The sequence below is a fragment of the Macaca fascicularis genome, chromosome 19 (assembly GCF_037993035.2).
Source record: "Macaca fascicularis isolate 582-1 chromosome 19, T2T-MFA8v1.1".
NCBI lineage: Eukaryota > Metazoa > Chordata > Mammalia > Primates > Cercopithecidae > Macaca > Macaca fascicularis.
The window spans coordinates 39,371,150-39,383,884 of record NC_088393.1 but is presented as its reverse complement, the minus strand read 5'-3'; the positions used below and the strand labels follow the sequence as shown (position 1 = coordinate 39,383,884).

At 44.5% G+C, this 12,735-nt stretch overlaps 1 long non-coding RNA gene across 1 annotated transcript; it reads left to right on the top strand.

Moving 5' to 3' along the window:
• Positions 1 to 6,185: 6,185 nt before the first annotated feature.
• Positions 6,186 to 8,737, top strand: LOC102120079 (uncharacterized). Its single transcript, XR_006694407.2, has 3 exons — positions 6,186 to 6,720; positions 7,720 to 7,889; positions 8,629 to 8,737. It is a non-coding gene; the product is annotated as an uncharacterized lncRNA (long non-coding RNA).
• The last annotated feature ends 3,998 nt before the right edge of the window (positions 8,738 to 12,735 follow it).

Below are 12,735 nucleotides of genomic sequence, written 5' to 3'. Positions count from 1 at the left end.
ATCTTTGCACTTGTCTCCTGTTTCTTGCACTAACTCTGCCATATAATGTGATGTTTGCTCTAATTGTGCAGATTTTTATGTATGCATCTTGAATGGCTACATATTTCCACCTGTCTTGTGATCTCTCTGTTTTTTCTTTCCCACATGGGGGAGGTCAGAGGGTTATCCAGTAGGGGGTTCTGAGAGAGTGTGGTATGCCTATGTAGATATTTCAGGCCCAGTCAAAGTGGGGAGGGAAAAGTGTAGATTGACAGTTGCTTTCCTTTGCCAAATTAACTTATTTATTAAAACTCTTCTTCTTCTTCTTCTTATTATTATTATTGTTATTATTTTTGATACAGGGTCTCACTCTGTCACCCAGGCTGGAGTAGTGCAGTGCTTCAATCTCGGTTCACTGCAACCTCTGCCTCCCGGGTTCAAGAGATTCTCCTGCCTCAGCATCTTGAGTACCTGGGACTACCGGGGTGCACCACCACACCTGGCTAATTTTTGTATTTTTTTTTGGTAGAGATGGAGTTTCATCATATTGGCCAGCCTGGTCTCGAACTCCTGACCTCAAGTGATCTGCCTGCCTTGGCTTCCCAAAGTGCTGAGATTACAGATGTGAGCCATCATGCCCAGCCTAAAACTCATTTTTATTTACTTATTTTGTAACATTCTATTTTATTTTATTTTTTTTGAGACAGTCTTGCTCTGTCCCCCAGGCTGGATCACAGCTTACTGCAGCCTCAAACTCTTGCCTTAAGTGATCCTCCTTCCTCAGCCTCACAAGTAGCTGGGACTACAGGAATGCTTCACCACACCTGGCCCCAAATTTAGCTGCTGTGACCCACAACGAGAGGCTCCTCAGGCAGGGGATTTCCCCCATGTTGAAGAGCGTCTGTTTCTTGTTTGCTGTGGCAGCCTCGAGTAAAAGGGAAGCATGTCCTCCTTCTCTTTTTGCCACCATGACAGAAGAAGAGAGGTATTTAATGATGTCACCCTTCTAGAATATGTGTGTGTTCTCTGTGTTTTGATAGTGTGTAACAGAGAAACTAAGCTTCAAGACTTATAGCAGAGGCCAGGCATGGTGGCTCACACCTGTAATCCCAGCACTTTGGGAGGCCAAGGCAGGTGGACCACTTGAAGTCAGGAGTTCGAGACAAGCCTGGTCAACATGGTGAAACCCCGTCTCTACTAAAAAAAAAAAAAAAATTATCCAGGCATGGTGGCGGGCACCTGTAGTCCCCAGGCTGAGGCAGTAGAATCACTTGAATCCAGGAGGCGGAGGTTGCAGTGAGCTGAGATCGCGTCACTGCACTCTAGCCTGGGCGATGGAGCGAGACTGTCTCAAAAAAAAAAAAAAAAAAAAAAAAAAAAAGAGACTGGCAGAGAGTTCCCTGAGTGGAGGGTGGCTCTACATAGAGAATTAGGTGCTATCATTGTCCCTGTCTGGCCACCAATTTGTCATGCCCTCATTATCTCCTCTGGATGGATCAGGGTCAAACGGACTCAACTGAAAGTCATTTTCTTTCCCTTTCTCTTTGTTCCTCTTTGGGTCTGAGTTTGAAAGTGAGAAAACCACAGGGCTGCAGGGGACCAGGTGAAAGCATAAAGTTTGGTTTGTTTTGGAACATAGGAAACTCTGTGTGTGTGTGCATGTGTGTGTGTGTGTATTTGTGTGTGTGTGTGCATGTGTATGTGTGTATGCATACCTATTCCCAGGTCTCTCCAAGCCAAGCTAAATTCTCAGAGCACTATGTCCCTTTTTTGGGTTATATCCACTTTATTTTTGCCCTTGGACAGTGAGAAAGTATTGCCTGAGAAGTGCCAAAGATGAAACCGTGCCTTCCTGTTCTCTCCAAAGCGAGGGCTTCCTTGGAACTGGAGGTGTTTGTTTTAGGAAGAGGGATCCAGGAAGTTTGGAGAACAATGGCTGTGCCTGATGGAGACAAATGACTGCAGGCCCAGACTTGGCTGGGAAGGAGGCTCCAGATGGGGCTGGGTCACCTTCTAAGCCCAAGACCTACCTTGGTGAATATCCTTAGATAGCAGATCCTCATCCTCGGGAGAACAGAGGGACTCAGGCAGATCCCGGGTCTGAGTTTATTAGCAGTAGGGTCTGGTCAAGTTTCTGTGCTTCAATTTCCCCTCTGATATGTGGGACAAATATTTCAACTTCATTGGATTGTTGGGATGATTCAGTGATAAAACAGCATCAAGCTTCTTGCTACACACAATGAATGGCACACCTGGGTTCTTAATTCCTCAAGACTAACTGGTTCATAAATATACACACGGAAGCAGCAGCATAGCACAGTGGCTGGGACCACAAGTTATGGAGTCAAATTACCTAATATAAAAATTCTGATTTTTGCTGGCATGGTGGCTCATATCTATAATCCCAGCACTTTGGGAGGCTGAGGTAGGTGGCTTGCTTGAGCATGGGAGTTTGAGACCAGCCCGGGCAGCATAGCAAGATCCTGGCTCTATTAAATTTTAAAAACAATTCTGGTTTTGTTCCCACTGGCTGTGTCTCCTGAGCAATTTTCTTTTATTTCTTTGAGACCAAGTCACTCTGTCACCCAGGCTGGAATGTAGTAGCATGATCTCGGCTCACTGCAACCTTCACCACCTGAGTTTAAGCGATTCTCCTGCCTCAGCCTCCTGAGCAGCTGGGATTACAGGAGTGAGCCATCACATCCGGCTAATTTTTGTATTTTTAGTAGAGGTGGGGTTTCACCACGTTGGCCAGGCTGGTCTTGAACTCCTGACCCCAGGTGACATTGGAGAATCAAAACAAGATACTGGGTACGAACTCTTGTTCCACCATGTCATAGCAGATGATCCTGGGTGAGTCATTAACCCTCCCAAAGTCTCAGTTTCTCATCGGTCACCTGAAGACCATGGTCCTGCTTATCTTCAACTGAAAATGCAGTGAGGCATGAGGGAGCTCCTGTGCAAAGCTTTCATCTCAGCTCCAGCAGGCAGCAAGGGCTGGTTCCGGAATGGTTAACCAGGGGGATTTGTAGACAGAAAGCCTATTTCCTAGAGTTCTCTCTTCTCCAGTTTCTTCCCCTGTTGTTCAGCTATGACACTTGGAAAACTTCTCACTGTCCTGTTTGCTGGTTCCCAGGCATACTCCAGCTGATTTGTTTCCCTGCAAAAGGAACTACCCCAGCCTGGATGGGGGGGCACCTCTCAGTGCTGGACATCACCTTCCTGTGAATGTAGCCTTGTTTAATTCACTAATCAACACATCTGGCAATCACCCTAGAAAGCTCAGTGCCCTCCTGTTCCATGTTTCAAGTCTTTCTGGGAGGGGAGGAGGAATACTCAGATTTACACCTCTGTTACTTACATATCATATCTCTCAATACAAAGCCATCCTCTTGTGGCACAGGTGGATGCCCAGTGTATTAGTCTGTTTTCATGCTGCTCATAAAGACATACCCGAGACTGGGCAATTTATAAAGAAAAAGAGGTTTAATGGACTCACAGTTCCACATGGCTGGGGAGGCCTCACAATCATGGTGGAAGGCAAAAGGCACGTCTTACATGGCAGCAGACAAGAGAGAAGAGAATGAAAGCCAAATGAAAGGGATTTCCCCTTAAAAAAACGTCAGATCTTGTGAGACTTATTCACTACCACGAGAACACTATAAGGGAAACCACCCCCATGATTCAGTTATCTCTCAGTGTGTCCCTCCCATAACATGTAGGAATTATGGGAACTGTAATTCAAGATGAGATTTGGGTGGGGACACAGCCAGATCACGTCACCCAGGCTGTATTTGTCCGACCTATCAATAATAATTTAATTGTACACTTAAAAATAACTAAAAGAATATAACTGGATTTTTTGTAACACAAAGGATAAATACTTGAGGGGATGGGTTTCCCATTATATGATTATCATGCATTATGTGCCTGTACCAAAAATATCTCATATACCCCATAAACATATACATCCGCTGTGTTTCCACAAAAATAAAAAAAATATACAAAAAAAAAAAGATCTAGGTGTCTGGATCCACCTTCTAGGGTAGGTTTGCATGGATCCAAGGGATGAAGGTCGAACCTGGCTGATTCATGGTATATCAGACACATGACATCCTTCTTCTATGTCCATGTCCCCAACTGTAGCTCTGCCAGGGAGTTCCAGGAAACCAGGATGGAGGGTTTTGTGCTAAGATCTGTCTTTTATCCATTTAAATTACAATACTGGAATAATTGTGTTTGTGTACAAACGGTCATAAGTGTACTTAAATGGTACCTTTGCCATGTGCTAAAGTTACTTTTCATTATGACCTATTTGTACAGCATTTGAACCAAATATCTGAGCTCAAAAATGTAAACGTGTTTTTAGTTTTGCTCTGCAGGTTAGGTCAGCAGACGTCTGAAATAAATATGATTGCAAGGGTGAAAGTGACATGATTGACTTAAATCAAGCAATTTCTCCATCAAAGCATTGAAGCCTCAACTCATAAAGACACTCTTTACCAGATGAACTGTAAGCTTGTCCAGCATTTGTCATATTAGGCAATTTGAAAGGAAAGAAAATTATAAAAATGAATGTAATTCTTGGTTGAAGAAAAAAAAAAATCCAGTTTTTGCAGCAGGGGGGTGGTTAACTTTCCACAGATTAAAAACAGGTTTCACAGCAATTCTGCTGCTATAACATTCTACAATTAAAACATAAGAAGAAACAGCTCTGGTGCCAAAGAAGACAGTTGTGGGAATTAGTTTGTTTGGGGACAGGGAGGCAGGTTCCCCCTGCAGCATCAAAGGTTATTTTCTTTCCCCTAGGAACAGCACTGTTGCCATAAACGGTGCTGGTTTGCTTCCAACCCCCTTTTCTGAGCTGCTTTCAATTAGCAGGGATTATTAAACTGGAAACGTTTTAAACTGCTGCCGAAGCGGCTTTCCGGCCTTATGAGCTGAGGCCTTATGAGCGGAGCTAGAGGCATCACAATAAAAGCTGATTGATTAGGGAGGAAGGCACTGATAGCAACTGATGCCCAGTGTCATGTTCTATGTGTTTCACAGCCTTCTCTTTCCCCACCAAACTGTGCGTCTTCATGGGGAGTTTGACTTTGGCTTCTCTCTCTGGCGCCTTCTGCAGCCTGGAGGCCCTCAACTTCCATTTCAACTACCTGACCTGGGCCAGCCATATCTCCATGCCCCATCTCCCACCTGGACCCATAGCTAGGGTGGGCAGATCCCAGAGGCAAGGCTCTTGGATTTCTGCGTGACTGGCCTTTTTCTCTTTGCAGTTTGATTGTCGGGATATCAGACTAACAGCGACGATAACACGTCTCTGCAAAATATAGGCCACAGAGCGTTGGTGGAGGTAGAGGTGGGGGCAGGTGTCTGTGTCTTGTTGGAGGGTTTCAAAAATGGAAGGCATTTCCCTAAAGTTTGATCGTCAATGACCTTGTCTTCTAGTGATCTTTCTTAAAGTTTCTTGTATGCATACCTGATTTCTTCAACTAAATTAATTAATTTATTTGATAACACATAGTACTTGGTTAGCATTGTGCTAAATTTTTAAAGGTATTTACTTTTCATGTTTAATTCTAGCAACAAATCCCTGATTTGTTGGTAGAATAAGTAGAGTTAACAGCCCGATTTTACAGATGAGTAAACTGAGGCCTGTGGGTGGAAAGGCTGACTTCAAAATGAGGGAGAACGCTTTACCACTGTATTGCTTCTTGCATTAAACCTGTTCCTGCTCTGAGTGAGGCGGGTGGAACAGATCCTCTATTCCTCCCCAGGTCATTCACTACTTTAAAAAAAAAAATCATGGATTCTTTTAATACATGCTGGTTGTGTGTGTCCAAGCTCTGAAGATGGTGGTGGACTAGTCAGACCAGCTGCCTCCTCTTGTTGGGACAGGGCTCATGCCCCAGCCTCTGTTTCTGATCAGTTTGCAAGGAGAATGCATATACCCACATTGCCACTTACCACGAGGAAGCTCGGCTTCTCAGCGTTGCCTAATTGCTTGAGTTGTAAAGGTTCAGCAACCCAGCTTGTGTTGGGTGGACTGGAAAAAGGAGACGGGGTCTACTTTTTGGTTACGCAGTGGGCTGCCTTCAAACCGCCTCCCCCCCACCCCCTGTTTTCTGGCAGAAAGGGGCTGGAGTGAGGTGCGGGGTGGGTGTTGGGGAGTGGCAGAAAGCGGCTTCCCTAGGGGCGGGGCCCGGGGTGAGGCCGACCACAGTTATTCCAGGATTATGACTCAAAGAACACCAACAAGAAGCATTTATTACCTCCGAAGTAGTGCTGGCTGTGTAGTGCTGAATGGAGAGGTGAGGTATTGCAGCTGTTATCTTTTGAACTAACTGCTATTGCGTGTCCCATGACCAGCCGTGGCAGGGTTTTTGTTCCCATGAATGAATGGGCTATAAATCTGTCGGAGCTGACAGTAGCAGCGGTACTAGAGGGTGTAAAGAGAAAATGTGCAGAAGAATCTTGTGGTCTTTGCTTGCCTGGAAAATGAGTTCAATAAAATGGAGGTGATCAGCGCTTATTTATAGGGCAAACTGATACATCCAGCATTGGTCGTCAGAGCCTAACTTAGTGTTTTCTCATTTACAGTCACTCTGTTGTGAAGCACATCTGTGCACCGAGGGCACTCGTGGAGCTTCCAGCAATTGCAGCGGTGGAAGAAGTAGAGGAGACACTTGCAGATAAAGGGATGTTTTCCTCTCTGTTTCTAAGCTTCAGGAGCCTTCAGAGGTAGCTGTCTGTAGAGCTGTAGTTTGAGGTTTGTAACAGGCAGGAACACTCGAGGCCGAAAACAGTTCCTTATTTACATTTCAGTTTTGAGGGTGAATGGCAGGAAATGGGATGAAATTAATCGCCATTTTTCAGGCCCCCGAAACAATAAATTCCAGCAGCCATAAATTTGGAGCCAAAAATAAGTACTGAAAACAATTTATTGCTAATTTTTCCCTTAATTGCATTCCCAAGAAGAAGGGTTTGGTGCTTACTGGTGGCATTATTATATAAAAATTATTCGTTAGAAAGCACAGTGAACAGTAAATCAGAAGCTTACCTGAAACAGGGTCAGGGTTCCTCACAATTCATCCTCGCCCTCACCCAGCCTGTCTCCAGCAAGGTCTTCAGGAAAGAAAAGGATCAGGGAAAATGCTCCCGCTGTCCCCTCGCCCCTCCTCCGTGACACTGTGCGCAGATTAGGTGTTGATTCAATACGATGCTTCGCCTTCTAAAAGTGATAGTGTGAATCACGTGTGGAAGCAGAGGGGACATAATGGAACATCACTGCACGGCATCCCTGCCTCATTTAATTTGTTTTGAGGCTGCTAGCCGTGTCAGGCTAACTGCACTTGAGGCCAGTCAACAGCCTGACCCTGTTGGTGGAGAAAGTTGAAAGACAGTGGCATGGTGTCAGAAGCTGCTGGGATGAAGTCAACATCCATTCCCATCTCCCCTTGGGAAAGCCATGTTCCAGGGTGAGCCTCCTCTGCAAAAAAAGGACTTGTTGGGACTGGAGGTCTGAGAGCTGGGGCTGGCCTTGGGGAAGAGAATCACTGCAAGTCATTTTACACTATGTGGGAGACTTGCTGTCCTTTGGTTGTTTGATGGGCAGACTTTGCTCAGATGGGGATGGTGAGATGTCATCTTCCTGCAAATGCCATCTGTGTTCCTTCAGGTATACAGCAGGCCATCGGTGGGAACTCACCTGCTTAGATCAGTCTCCTTGGCATTTTACAGGCAAAGAGAGAGTGATGGATTTGCCATTCCAAACCAGCCGTAGGTGGAGCCTGTGCCCATCGGAGAGCTCCTGGAGGTTGAAACTGCAATTCTGACGGCCATTTGGGGAAGAGCCAATGGGTGCCAAGTGTTTATGACGTGACAAGTACATCTGCATCACGGATGGTGAGGTCAGTGGGAGCGGTTAGATGGAAGCTCTTCTGTCCCTTCCATAATGGCGTCTGTCATCTCAGGCTGGCAATGGCTATGATGGTGGGAGGACCCCTCCCCCGCTGCTTGGGGCATGCTCCCACTGCTGGCCAGGGTGGGAGAATGGCAGGAAGACTGTGAGGGAGGGACAGGGCATTGGGGGCACTGACAGTCTTCCCAGGAAACGGAGAAGATGGGGAAAGTACACACTTCAGGACCAAACAAAATGGCACATTCACAGGGTCCTTCCTCCCTCCCCCCTCCTCCTTCCTCCCTCCTCCTTCCTCCCTCCTCCCTCCTCCTTTCTCCCTCCTCCTCCTCATCTGCCTTCCTCTTCCTCCTCCCCCATCCTCCTCCCCTCCTCCTCCTCCTCTTCTTCTTCTTCTTCTTCCTCTTCTTCTTTTTCCTCTGTTTTGACAGAGTCTCACTCTGTCTCCCAGGCTGGAGTGCAGTGGCATGATCTCAGCTCACTGCAACTTCCACCTCCTGGGTTCAAGTGGTTCTCCTGCCTTGACCTCCCGAGTAGCTGGGATTACAGGTGCCTACCACCACACCTGGCTAATTTTTGTATTTTTAATAGAGATGAGGTTTCACCATGTTGGCCAGGCTGGTCTTGAACTCTCGACCTCAGGTGATCCACCTGCCTTGGCCTCCCAAAGTGCTGCGATTACAGTTGTGAGCCACCATGCCTGGCCTGAAAATCCTCATCTTCCTTTTTAGGCCAGCCAAGGCAGAGGCTCACAGATGGAACTGCAGGCCACAGCATCACCCCATCTCTCAATCTTATGACAGCTGACTATCAAGAAATTTCTGTAAAAAGAAATCATTAAATAAAAAAGATACCTGCACTTTTATGTTTATTGTAGTACTATTTAACCCAGTGTTCATCAACAAATGGGCAGAAAAAGTATGGTACATATACACAATGGAATGCTATTAAGCCATAAAAAAGAAACTAAAATCATTTCTTTTGCAGCAATATGGATGGGACTGGAGGTCATTACCTTAAGTGAAACAAGCCAGAAACAAAAAAAAACAAATATTGCATGTTCTCACTGATATGTGGGAGCTAAATAACGTGTACATGTGGATGCACAGTGTGGAATGGTAGACAATGGAGACTCAGAAGTGGGCGGGGTGGAAGGAGGTGGATGATGAGAAATTACTCATTGAGTACTATGCGTGTTATTTAGGTGATGGATCCTCTAAAGCCCCGACTTCACCACTGCACAATCTATGCATGTAACATGATTGTACGTGCACCCCATACATTTATACAAAGATTATAATAAAAAATAAAGCTGGATATATAACCCCCCAAAAAGAAATTCCTGTAAATGAAACGTGCGCCCAAGCTGATTCTACAGCTTTCTATCATGACCAAGGAGAATTTCTCACACCTCTTACTTCCTCTTTCTTCCTTTCCCTATTCCTGCCCTCTAACTCCTCAGAAACAAGACACCTTCTCTGGGGTTTGTTGGTATGAGCTAAGTGGCCAGAGTGTGGGCAACTGAGGGCAAACATCAAAAATAAGGAACTGAACTAAAAAGATGAACCTATTCATGTACGTACATGGCAGTGCTATTCACAATAGCAGCTACGTGGAACCAGCCCAGGTGCTCACCCGCAGTGGATTGGATAAAGAAAATGTGGCACATTGACACCATGAAATACTACATAGCCACAAAAAAGAATGAAATCCTGTCCTTTGCAGCAACATGGATGCAGGTGGAGGCCATTATTCTAGGTAAATTAACACAGAAACAGAAAAGCAAATGTCACATGTTCTCACTTATAAGTGGGAGCTGAACATTGGGTACTCATGGGCACAAAGATGGAAAACAGACTACTGAGGATTACTAGAGGGGAAGGAGGCAGTAAAGGCTGAAAAACTACCTATTCGGTCCTATGCTCACTATCTGGGTGGCAGAATCACTTGTACCCCAATCCTCAGTATCACACAATATACCCATGTAACAAATCTGCACATGTACCCCTTGAATCTAAAGAACAAGAAGAAGTGCTGAGCCCGTAGACCTTGGGTGAGGAGCAAGGGGGGAGAGGCCTTGATTCCTGGCCTTCAGGAGGCTGAGCCAGAAGCAGAAGCCAGAACAAGTTCTTGCAGAGCTGGGGGTCGCGTGCAGTTTGCGGTAAGTCATTCTGACAGCAAGAGCTGTGGGGGTTCAGAGCCTGTAAAGAACAAAAGCAAAACATTGCTTTTTGAATACAGGAGTAATACAAATTTATTTTTGAACATTCAGAAATACAGGGAAGTTTCAAGCAGAAAATAAAAACTGCCTGTAATCCCGCTATCCAGAGATAAACCTTGTTAAATTTTTTATGCATTTCTTTACAGGCCTGTGGGCATTTAGATGTCTTATTATTTTTTCAAAATTGGGATTCAACTATACATATAGTTTTTATATCCTGTCCTTTTTTCCCTCCCGCTTAACATATTGTAAACATTTTCTATGTCCTTGATGGTTTTCAGACTTTTTTTGGTTCGATTTTAAGAATTCACAGAGTTGCATTTTATAGATGTGTTAAATAAAAGTTACAGGAGGCTATTGTTTTCTACTAAGCTTCTGCACTAGGCTTCCACAGAGCAGACTGAAAATCAAAATGGAGTTCCCCATGCTAACATGCTGTTACTGAAACACCAGGGGTTCTGTCTAGGCCCTGCTTCTCACCACATAGAAAGCCAATTACTGAGAAAACAATTATTGCCAAGGGAGAAGGCTTTAATCGGGTGTCGCAGCGGTGGAGATGGGAGGTCAGTCTCCAATTCCTCTCCCTGGCTGTCTAAAATTAGGGACTTATATAGCAGGGAAGAAATGTAACATGTGTTGGAAAACAGGAACCAGGGAATGGTGAGGAAGCAATCATGATGAGTGAGAGGTCTGGCATCTCCTTGTCTGGATGTGGTGATCTGGTGAGTTTCAATTCTTTCCTACTTTTTGAGGGGTCTGGGAGTATTTTCCTGAGGAAGGAATTCAGATAAAACAAATGACCAGAAATACCATTTGACCCAGAAATCCCATGACTGGGTATAAACTCAAAGGAATATAAATCATTATTTTACAAAGACACATGCACACGTATGTTCATTGCAGCACTATTCACAATAGCAAAGGCATGGAACCGACCCAAATGCCCATCAGTGATAGACTGGATAAAGAAAATATGGTACATACACACCATGGAATACTATGCAGCCATAAAAAGGAATGAGAACATGTCCTTTGCGGGGACATGGATGAAGATGGAAGCCTTTATCCTCAGCTAACTACAACAGGAACAGAAAACAAAACTCCGCATGTTCTCACCTATAAGAGGGAGCTCAACAATGAGAAAATATGGACACAGGGAGGGGAAAAGCACACCCAGGACCTGTTGGGGGGGCGAGGGGAGGGAGAGCATGAGGACAAATATCTAATGCATGTGGGGTTTAATACCTAGATGACAGGTTGATAGGTGCCGCAAACCACCATGGCACACATTTACTTATGTCACAAACCTGCACGTTCTGCACATGTATCCTGGAACATAAAGTAAGATAAAATTTAAAAAACAAAACAAAACAAAAAACAAATGCAAGTTGCAGGCTTTGAGAGCAGAAGAGTTAGTATCTATGTTTATCTGAAAGCACTGTCTAAGGAAGTGTTGGATCTGTTTCAGTTTCCCAGTCACCAAAAGTAAACTCAGTTGTTATCTGACCTCAGAAATCGGGAGAGAGATAACAGCCACTTTCCCAAACAGGTCTGTTTCAATCCTCAATCCGCATGATAATGAAGTTCCCTCTGCTTTAATCCTCACACAAAAAAGGAAGCCTGCAGTAACCCGATATTAATGAATCAGTTATTTTTCTATTGTTCTGTCTAAAAGTAACGAATCCTCTCTTTGTTCTTTGTTTCTGCTTTCTTCAGCCTTCTCTGTTAATAAAGCAAATTCTGCAGGGCTCACTGGATCACTCATTCTGTGTTTTGGAAAAAGGTGTTGCCTGATTCTAGAATTGCAAATAAAGCCAATTGAGCGCTTTAAACTCATTTGTTGTGCTGTTGTCTCTTGAATACCCCGGGGGTTACGGATGCCCACTCTTCTCCACCCACACATTACGCGTTTGAAACTCTACATACAATTTTGACTTCCCCAAAACTTAGCTGCTAGTACTTACTGCTGACTGGACTCCTTCCAATAACATAAACAGTCACTTAATACATATTTTTAATGTTACATGTATTACATGCTGTATGCTTACAATAAAGTAAGCTAGAGCAAAAATGTTATTTGAAAAGTCATAAGGAAAAGAAAATGCATTTGCTGTTCAGTAAGTGGAAATGGTTTATCACAAAGGTTTTCATCCCCATCATCTTTCCATTGAGTAGGCTGAGGAGGAGGAGGAAGAGGAGGGGTTGGCCTTGCTGTCTTGGATGGCGAGGTGGAAGAAAATCTGAATGTAAGCGGACCCAAGAAATTCAAACCCATGTTGTTCAAGGGTCAATTGCAGTTTTGTCTTTTGACAGACGCATCATATTGTTTGACCATTTCCTTTATGGCAAACATGAAGTTGCTTCTGATTTTTTCACATTACCAGTGAAGTTGTGGTCAGTGTTTTTTTTACCATGGATGACTGGGTGCCCTCTGGATATTTCTTTATGGTGAAGTCCTAGAAGAGAAAGTCCTAGGGAGTGAGGCCCCTTTATTTCGAAATATTTGTCCCCCAAGTAAGGTTGGCTCTGTGAGCTTTGTGGGAGAGTGACAGCCTAGATTTCCAAATAAGAGATAGCCTCTGCAAAGCTGTTTGTTTGATAGATCAAAATATTTAAA